The sequence below is a fragment of the Rhinopithecus bieti genome, unplaced genomic scaffold, assembly GCF_001698545.2.
Source record: "Rhinopithecus bieti isolate Rb0 unplaced genomic scaffold, ASM169854v2 scaffold_6945, whole genome shotgun sequence".
In the NCBI taxonomy this organism is placed as follows: domain Eukaryota; kingdom Metazoa; phylum Chordata; class Mammalia; order Primates; family Cercopithecidae; genus Rhinopithecus; species Rhinopithecus bieti.
In genome coordinates, this window is record NW_016805531.1 from 3,939,402 (window position 1) to 3,950,206 (window position 10,805).

Genomic DNA, 10,805 nt, shown 5'->3' on the forward strand with positions numbered 1-10,805 from the left:
AACTCGAGCACTTTGGGAGAGGCTAAGGCAGGAGGATCCACTTGAGCCCAGGAGTTCAAGACCAGCCTGGGCAACATAGCAAGTCCTTGTCTCTTATTTAAAAAAATAAAATAAAAATAGCTGGGCACGGTGGCATGCACCTGTAGTCCCAGCTACTCAGGAGGCTGAGGTAGGAAGATCACTTGAGCCCAGGAGGTCAAGGCTGCAGTGAGCTGTGATCACACCACTGCACTCTAACCTGGGTAACAGAGTGAGACTGTGTCTTCCCCCCACAAAAAAATGAAAAAGGAAAAAACTTTATAAAGATATCCTGAGCCTGGGCAACATAGCAAGACTTGTGTCTCTACCAAAAATTTAAAAATTGGCCAGGCATGGTGGCACACACCTGTAGTCCCAGCTGCTTGAGAGGCTGAGGCAGGAGAATTGCTTGAATCCATGAGTTCAAGTCTGCAGTGAGCTATGACTGCGACACTGCACTCCAGCATGGACGACAGCGCGAGACCTTGTCTCAAAAAATAAATAAATAAAAATAAAAAAGATTTTGTGGACTATGTGCTGGAGAAGCTTGTGTCACTGTGTACGGGGGAGAAAAAACACCAAGAAAAGCCTTGGTGTCTCTAGCCAAAGGACTCAAACAGGGCAGCTCAGCAAGACTTAAAGCTAAGCACTGAGTCACAAGACATTAGATTTATGTCTGTGGCAACAAAACATAATTTACAACATCCTCCCTTGACTTTCGGGTATTATATTCTCTGACATTCCACCTTTTTAACCACTTCTTCTAAATCTGTCCTAAGCCTTAGTGTCTTCTAATTATCAGTAGGCTTCAGTCTCATTTAAATGAAGTGAGGCTGGTGAAAACCTGGTGCCCCAAATGTGACTCTTCAACCAGCGACATACTGCATCCAAATCCAGGAGCAGGCTCTGAATCATGCCTTCATCTTCAGGACTCCTTGCATTTGTTCATGTAGTCCACTTGACCTGAAATGCTCTTCTCCATGCATCAAAATCCTTCTTAACCAGCTGATGGACTCTATTCAGCTTTCCGAAATCCCTCAATCAGAACACACTGCTTCTTCCTCTGTGTCCTGGGCTTCTAGCACACAGGGACAGAATGAAACAAGCCCAGGACACAGAGGAAGAGAATCCGTTTATTTTATGTGCACCACCTGCCACTGCCCTAGACATACATTTGATGGATGAATACATGAATAATTTGATCTTCATAAAGACTTCCACAGGAGACAAATTAAATATGAGAGAAAAGTGCGGTCCCTAAATATATGCACAGGGCTGAGAAGATGGGGGAAGCCTAAAAGTAGATGTTAGGTGTAGATCTCAAGGTGTTTTCATGGGAGGAAACCTAGAGGTGCTGGTCAAGAGCTGTTGGGTGGGTACATTGGTGGGGGTGGTAGAGGACTACGTAGAGATAACATAAAAGATTCGGAATGGCTGATATTTCGGGAGATTGAGGGGACAGTGAGAAAGGGTGACCATGCCTGTGAGCAGTTCTTGCCTTTTGAATAGGTACCCCACCCCACACATACCTTTGCTATTTTTATTTCATATTGTTTCTTGAAGATTTCTTCATAAAACAAAACTACTCCTGAGCATTCAGCTTCTATCAGCTACATTTTAGTTACCAGTTGAGCCAGTATGTGAAAGCCAACTCCTGTAGGAAATAGAGTGTGATGGTCAGCTCTATGTGTCAGTTTGGCTAGACTACAGTCCCCTGTTACTCAATCAAACACTAATTTAGGTGTTTCAATGAAGGTAATTTGTTGATGTGAATTAAATCCATAATCAGTTGACTTTACGTAAGAGAGATTATTCTAAATCATCTGAGTGGGCCTGATTTAATCCGTTGAAAGGTTATAATTGCAGAACTAAGGCTTCTCTGCAGAAGAAGAAATTTCTCTGTAGTTGACAGTTTCAGCTGGTGTCTAAGAGACCAGGCCTGCTCTTCTAGGGTGTCTTGCAAGCTGCCACCATCACACAAGCCAATTCTGTGCAAAAACTCTCTTAATGTATATTTCCTGCTGGTTTTGTCTGTCTGGTTGAACCCTGAGGGTTGGAGGTTCAGCATAAGGAGGCTTGCACAGAGGAATAAAAGAGGAGAATCAGGCAGCAAAGGGAGTACTGGCAGGGGGGTTGATTTGATAATTTTGCCCAAGGCAGGTATTATTTGGGGGGAAAAAAAGGACAAAAAAGACAGGAGCCAGAGGAGACCAAGAATTCAAGAGTGAAGGAGGAAAAGGTGAGGAGACTGGCTATCCCACAAACTCACTCTTCTTCAAGTTATTCTTCAGAACAGCACAAGCTCACTTTGCCTTCTTTGTGCATTTCTTTCTTTTTCCCAAGCCAAACTGTATCCAGCTTTATTAATTTCCATAAAGAATCGTGGTATTTTGGGCAGAACATGGGCAGACAATCATTAACAGTATACAATAACTTTCAAACTCCCTTCTTCAATGGACTTCCAAAAATCAGAAAGCCACTGTGACACCCAATGAAGTCTTCCTCTGATGCTCTGAACAGGGAAAGTTTAGAGTGAGGGTTGACATTTCACATTTAGCATATGCTGTTTAACAACTTGTCGTGAGCCGACCCTGGCTTTCAGGAAGTGAAATGAAAATGACAGAATTTATCTGAAGATCCCCAACCTAGAAACAGGAACCACTACTCTGTTGAGGGGAAAGTCCAGATTGTCTGACACACTGGTAACCAGTTATTGGAGGTCAGCTCCCAGAAGATGTCTGGGTTTAAGGGATTTAAGTCTATTCTGAAAGGTAGAAAGAAGAGGACATAAAAAACGAATTTGTTTTTTCATACCACAAGGCTTTTGTACCAAAGTGGCCATGTGTGTCAAAGTCAGGGAATCCCTCCTCCTGGGGCCCAAGAGGAAGTCTCTCAAAACTAGAAGGAAAAGGTGTTTTCCCCACATCAGTCCAGCATCGGGGACTTTCTATTAGGGACCTATGGACCTTCCCCCCAAAACAACAATTAAGTGTTCTGTGTACTAACAACATAGCTTAAAAAAAAAAAAAAAAAAAAACAAAAAAAAAAGCAAAACAAAATCTGCATTTTGATAAAACTTGATAAAAAAATAGTATTTCAAACTGTACAGTCACCAGAAGTACACAGTTATCAAAAATGCACACACTTCACTTGGCATCTACAGCACCTTCAGCTTTCTGTGCCTGGTCTGTTTTGGCATCTCTATTTTCTGCAGGGTTATTCCCCTCCTTGCCAGCATCAGCTTTTACCTTTTTCTCTTTAGGTACCTTCTGTCTCTTTTTTGCAGAGGCCTTTTTAGGCTTGGGCTCTGACTTTGCAGGAGCAGGTTTAGCAGACAACCTTGTGGATCTTCTCTGCGGTTCCTACCTCACCTTGGCTTTATCTCCTTTAGCATCCCCTTCAGCCTTACTCCCGGGCATGGTGGCAGCGACGGTGGTGGGACATAGGCACTGGGCGCAGGATACAGCGGAGTGCGGGCTTTGGTCGGTCTGGGGATCATCGCCTCTTCTTCTTCACATTGCTCCTCTTTGTGCATTTCTGTTCTTTCTTGTAGCCAGAGAAGCAAATGCATATCTTTGCAACTAACACTTCCAGACTCATCTTCAAAATCAAGTGCAGTAAATAAATAAATAAATAATCATGGGTCCCTTTTCCTTTTAGATAGTGTTTCCCCCCAAATACCATGAATAACTTCAGTAAATTTTTGATAAATGCTTTTAGGTATTGTAAACTAAATGTGTATTTTAATAACTCAGATGCAAAAATATAATCTAAAGCTGGAATAAATCAGATGTTTGGATAAACACACACGTCAGCTAATAAAAAAATGGCAATGTATGTGAGCTTTAAAAGAAGGAAGAAAATGGCCCTTGACTCTGGTACAGCTTTCAAGGGATTAGCAGAAGTTAAGTGCCTGGGCTTGACAAAAACCAGAAATAAGCAAAACATTAGAGATCCAAAACTGGGCAAAGCTAAAACTGTAAATTTAAAATAATCTGCAATTGGATGAGAAATGTAAAAAATAGGCTAAAATTTTTCACATACAAATTAAATAAAAAGAAATAAGTTGAGATAAATTTGAAAATCTTTGTGGTAAAAATTTCTTCTGAAAGGAACAAACTATGATATACACCATACATGGATAAATCTCAAAAACAGGCTGAGTGAAAGAAGCCCATACTAAAAAGTGTACACTGTGTGAATCCTTTTATATAATGGTTCTGAACAGGTTAAAACTCATCTACAGTGGAAACTAATCAAAACAGTGGCTGGCTCTGGGGGAATGGGGCTGAGGAAAGGGATTGACTGGCATGGGTAAGAAGGATCTTTCTAGGGCGATTATTAGTCATCAGGAAAATACAATTAAATGCAAATTAAGACTATGATGAATTGTCACAATTAAGACTACAGTGAATTACCACAATTAAAACTATGCATAAGGATAGGCATATACATCAGTCGAATTGAGTCCAGAAATAAATCCATACATTTATGGTCAACTGATTTTCCACAAAGAGATCAAGGCAACTCAGTAAGGAAAGAACCATCTTTACAACAAATGGTCCTAGGACATCTGGATATCCACATGCAAAAGAATCAGTTTGGACCATTTCTTCACATCATGTACAAAAGTTAACTCACAGGGGATCATATACCTAAAAGTAAGAGCTAAAGCTATAAAACGCTTGGGAGAAAACACAGGTGTAAATCTTTGTGACTTTGGATTAGCCAACAATTTCTAAGATACAATACCAAAAACACCAGCAGCAACAACAACAACAACAACAACAACAAAAACAGATAAATTAGAATTCACCAAAATTAAATGAAAGAAAACCCATCTGACAATACCAAATGTTGGTGAGATGAGGAATGATCACTCATACTTCCCTAATGGAGGTGCAAAACAATATAAACACTTAGACAAATTAGCAATTTCCTACCAAGTTAAACATATATCTATCCCATAACCCAGGAATTCCACTCTTAGCTCTTTACCTAAGAGAAACGGTGAGTACCTATGAATATTCTTACCAAATTCTTTTTTTTGAGACGGAGTCTTGCTCTGTCACCCAGGCTGGAGTGCAATGGCACAATCTTGGCTCACTGCAACCTCCATCTCCCAGGTTCAACCTCCTGAGTATCTGGGACTACAGGCACCTGTCACTACACCTGGCTAATTTTTGTATTTTTTTATAGAGACAGAGTTTCACTAAGTGGCCAGGCTGGTCTCAAACTCCTGAGCTCAATTATCCACCGGCCTCAGACTCCCAAAGGAAAATTCTTTTTATGAAGAATGTTGTTGACTCAGTAGCCCCAGTGCAAGGAAGTTTCTCAGGCAAGATGACAGCAAAGAAGCTCTGGTGTTCCCTATTTGGGGTAAGAGTTCAAGCTTAGGATATCTCTTTGGAAGTCTTTATCTAAATACCCAGTTTTATCATAAATAGTCAGTAAGCTCTATTTTTTTTTTTTTAATAAAAGGAACTTATCTGATCTCAGAAACTAAGCAGAGTTGGGCCTGGTTAGTGCTTGGATGGGAGACCTCTTGGAATACTGAGTGCTGCAGGAAGGCCAGGCATCGTGGCTCATGCTTATAATCCCAGCACTTTGGGGGCCATAATGGGAGGATCACTTGAGCCCAGGAGTTTGAGACCAGCCTGGGCAACAGAGTGAGATGTCATCTCTACAAAAAATAAACCAAAAATTAGCCAAGCATAGTGACACACACCTGTAGTACCAACTACTTGGAAAGCTGAAGTGGGAGGATTGCTTGAGCCCAAGAAGTTGAGGCTACAGTGAGCCAAGATGGCACCACTGCACTCCAACCTGGTCAACAAAGCAAGACTCTGTAAAAAAAAAAAAAAAAAAAAAAAAAAAAATTCACTGTGAAGAAAGAAAAAAGAAAGATAAATTGACCCCCATAATTATGCGTAATCTGTCCAAAAGTTGAACTAAAACGGGGTTATCGTTCCTGTTCTGGTTACCAATTATTATGTAACAAGCTACCCCAAAACAATTTTGTAGGTCATGAATTTAAGCAGAGCTCAGGTGGAGAATTCTGTTCCATGAGGCATCGGTGGAGGACACTTGGCATTCATCTGGCATGCAGAGTGGTGTGATGGGTCCAAGCTGGTTTCCCTCGTATTTCTGATATCTTGGCTAGAAGACCAGGCTAAACAGGGATTACTGATCACAGCATCTACACATTGCCTCTCTAACACAGTGGCTCGGGGTAGCTGGACTTTTTATGATGACAAGAATCTATAAACAAATGTCCTAGTTAACAAGGCAGAGGCTGCATGGTCTTCTGTAACTTAGGCTTGAAATTCACATAGCAACACTTCTGCCATACTCTATCAGTCAAAGCAGTCATGAATCCACCCAGATTCAAAGGAAGGGAATATAGATCCCACACTCAATGGGAGAAATGTCAAAGAATTTGTGATCACCTTTTAAAACCATTACAATCCTACTGGAAGACCCTTTAATAAAACACTGCACAGGCCATGGGCCCTGGCTTTCCTAGGAGCCAAGTATAAAGGGAAGAAAAGGTATAAATAACCTGGTATTGCTGGGGACAAATCTGGGCTGGGGACAGAACAAGGAAATATTTTGCTACAAGTTCCTTGTCTTGCCTATGATTCTTGGTACACCACTATGGAAACATCAAGCAATCAAAATTGTACTGCCAAGCAAATCTTTTTTTGTGGGATGGAGTTGGGGGAACATTTTGCACGGCATGGAAAGGAGAAGTAAGGCAGGGAGTCTTCATTCTCTAACCCTGTAGTCAGTGAGAATTAAGTATCTTTTTGTTACTAGGACTAATAAAATAATAGTATGTTATATTTATTTGTATATTGCTTATAATTTTCAAAGGCTTTCATAGAGGTTATCCCATTTGATCATGGCAATAATACTGTGGGATTAATATTATTAACATCTTCATGATACAGATGAAGATACCAAGGCTCAAAGTCAATAATTTCATTGCCAAGGTCTCAAAAAGATTCTAATAAGTACCAGGGTAAATCAAGACCCAAAGTCCAGAATTCCAAAGTGTGGGACAGATACCTTGTTACAGTCATGAAATATTAATTCTAGATTTGGGGATTTAAATTCCATGCATTCTGGGGACATATGCTCAAAACCAAGCAGAGAAAGGAAATCTAACAATATAAAAAGAAACATGAGTCAGACTTTTGGTCAGCTCTGTGGTGACGTTAAGGCACAAGAGTGGAGTGATTTGACTCATAAACTTCCCTTCTGCAACAATACCACGGAACAGAGAACCAGTGGATTTCCTCACTACAAATCAGTGTAAGATCCTGACTCTCATACATAACACCATACAACCACATGTGGGCTCTTTCATGGCATAAAAAGAAAAGGAAAACACACAGAATCACTTTAGCTTTGAACCTGCAGAATTGTCCATATACATTCATATTCAATGCACATGCTCCTTGAAAAAAATCAGACAATATATAGAAGTATAGAAAGTGTCAGGCCTCTGAGCTCAAGCCTGCATGTATACATCCAGACGGCCTGAAGCAAGTGAAGAATCACAAAAGAAGTGAAAATGGCCGGTTCTTGCCTTAACTGATGACATTACCTTGTGAAATTCCTTCTCCTGGCTCAGAAGTTCCATCACTGAGCACCTTGTGAACCCCGCCCATGCCCACCCGAGAACAAACCCCTTTGACTATAATTTTCCACTACCTCCCAAATCCTATAAAACGGCCCCACCCCAGTCTCCCTTTGTTGACTCTCTTTTCGGACTCAGCCCACCTGCACCCAGATGATTAAAAAGCTTTATTGCTCATACAAAGCCTGTTTAGTGGTCTCTTCACACGGACGCGCATGACAGAAAGTAATCGGCTGGGCACAGTGGCTCATGCGTGTAATCCCAGCACTTTGGGAGGCTGAGGCGGGAGGATCATGAGGTCAGGTTTTCAAGATCTGCCTGGCAAATAAGGTGAAACCCTGTCTCTACTAAAAATACAAAAATTACCTGTGTGTGGTGGTGCGCACCTGTAGTCCCAGCTACTCAGGAGGCTGAGGCAGAAGAATCACTTGAACTCAGNACAGCACCTTCAGCTTTCTGTGCCTGGTCTGTTTTGGCATCTCTATTTTCTGCAGGGTTATTCCCCTCCTTGCCAGCATCAGCTTTTACCTTTTCTCTTTAGGTACCTTCTGTCTCTTTTTTGCAGAGGCCTTTTAGGCTTGGGCTCTGACTTTGCAGGAGCAGGTTTAGCAGACAACCTTGTGGATCTTCTCTGCGGTTCCTACCTCACCTTGGCTTTATCTCCTTTAGCATCCCCTTCAGCCTTACTCCCGGGCATGGTGGCAGCGACGGTGGTGGGACATAGGCACTGGGCGCAGGATACAGCGGAGTGCGGGCTTTGGTCGGTCTGGGGATCATCGCCTCTTCTTCTTCACATTGCTCCTCTTTGTGCATTTCTGTTCTTTCTTGTAGCCAGAGAAGCAAATGCATATCTTTGCAACTAACACTTCCAGACTCATCTTCAAAATCAAGTGCAGTAAATAAATAAATAAATAATCATGGGTCCCTTTTCCTTTTAGATAGTGTTTCCCCCCAAATACCATGAATAACTTCAGTAAATTTTGATAAATGCTTTTAGGTATTGTAAACTAAATGTGTATTTTAATAACTCAGATGCAAAATATAATCTAAAGCTGGAATAAATCAGATGTTTGGATAAACACACACGTCAGCTAATAAAAAAATGGCAATGTATGTGAGCTTTAAAAGAAGGAAGAAAATGGCCCTTGACTCTGGTACAGCTTTCAAGGGATTAGCAGAAGTTAAGTGCCTGGGCTTGACAAAACCAGAAATAAGCAAAACATTAGAGATCCAAAACTGGGCAAAGCTAAAACTGTAAATTTAAAATAATCTGCAATTGGATGAGAAATGTAAAAAATAGGCTAAAATTTTCACATACAAATTAAATAAAAGAAATAAGTTGAGATAAATTTGAAAATCTTTGTGGTAAAATTTCTTCTGAAAGGAACAAACTATGATATACACCATACATGGATAAATCTCAAAACAGGCTGAGTGAAAGAAGCCCATACTAAAAGTGTACACTGTGTGAATCCTTTTATATAATGGTTCTGAACAGGTTAAAACTCATCTACAGTGGAAACTAATCAAAACAGTGGCTGGCTCTGGGGAATGGGGCTGAGGAAAGGGATTGACTGGCATGGGTAAGAAGGATCTTTCTAGGGCGATTATTAGTCATCAGGAAAATACAATTAAATGCAAATTAAGACTATGATGAATTGTCACAATTAAGACTACAGTGAATTACCACAATTAAAACTATGCATAAGGATAGGCATATACATCAGTCGAATTGAGTCCAGAAATAAATCCATACATTTATGGTCAACTGATTTTCCACAAAGAGATCAAGGCAACTCAGTAAGGAAAGAACCATCTTTACAACAAATGGTCCTAGGACATCTGGATATCCACATGCAAAAGAATCAGTTTGGACCATTTCTTCACATCATGTACAAAAGTTAACTCACAGGGGATCATATACCTAAAAGTAAGAGCTAAAGCTATAAAACGCTTGGGAGAAAACACAGGTGTAAATCTTTGTGACTTTGGATTAGCCAACAATTTCTAAGATACAATACCAAAACACCAGCAGCAACAACAACAACAACAACAACAACAAAACAGATAAATTAGAATTCACCAAAATTAAATGAAAGAAAACCCATCTGACAATACCAAATGTTGGTGAGATGAGGAATGATCACTCATACTTCCCTAATGGAGGTGCAAAACAATATAAACACTTAGACAAATTAGCAATTTCCTACCAAGTTAAACATATATCTATCCCATAACCCAGGAATTCCACTCTTAGCTCTTTACCTAAGAGAAACGGTGAGTACCTATGAATATTCTTACCAAATTCTTTTTTTTGAGACGGAGTCTTGCTCTGTCACCCAGGCTGGAGTGCAATGGCACAATCTTGGCTCACTGCAACCTCCATCTCCCAGGTTCAACCTCCTGAGTATCTGGGACTACAGGCACCTGTCACTACACCTGGCTAATTTTGTATTTTTTTATAGAGACAGAGTTTCACTAAGTGGCCAGGCTGGTCTCAAACTCCTGAGCTCAATTATCCACCGGCCTCAGACTCCCAAAGGAAAATTCTTTTATGAAGAATGTTGTTGACTCAGTAGCCCCAGTGCAAGGAAGTTTCTCAGGCAAGATGACAGCAAAGAAGCTCTGGTGTTCCCTATTTGGGGTAAGAGTTCAAGCTTAGGATATCTCTTTGGAAGTCTTTATCTAAATACCCAGTTTTATCATAAATAGTCAGTAAGCTCTATTTTTTTTTTTTTAATAAAAGGAACTTATCTGATCTCAGAAACTAAGCAGAGTTGGGCCTGGTTAGTGCTTGGATGGGAGACCTCTTGGAATACTGAGTGCTGCAGGAAGGCCAGGCATCGTGGCTCATGCTTATAATCCCAGCACTTTGGGGCCATAATGGGAGGATCACTTGAGCCCAGGAGTTTGAGACCAGCCTGGGCAACAGAGTGAGATGTCATCTCTACAAAAAATAAACCAAAATTAGCCAAGCATAGTGACACACACCTGTAGTACCAACTACTTGGAAAGCTGAAGTGGGAGGATTGCTTGAGCCCAAGAAGTTGAGGCTACAGTGAGCCAAGATGGCACCACTGCACTCCAACCTGGTCAACAAAGCAAGACTCTGTAAAAAAAAAAAAAAAAAAAAAAAAAAAAA

At 40.7% G+C, this 10,805-nt stretch overlaps 1 protein-coding gene and 1 pseudogene across 3 annotated transcripts in view; both read right to left on the reverse strand.

The window, feature by feature from the left end:
• The window catches only part of BLOC1S6 (biogenesis of lysosomal organelles complex 1 subunit 6), a 90,664-nt gene that overhangs the window by 47,735 nt on the left and 32,124 nt on the right, over window positions 1-10,805 (reverse strand). The gene's annotated exons all lie outside the window — the stretch shown is intronic.
• On the reverse strand, window positions 3,086-3,529 carry LOC108530122 (non-histone chromosomal protein HMG-17 pseudogene; annotated as a pseudogene).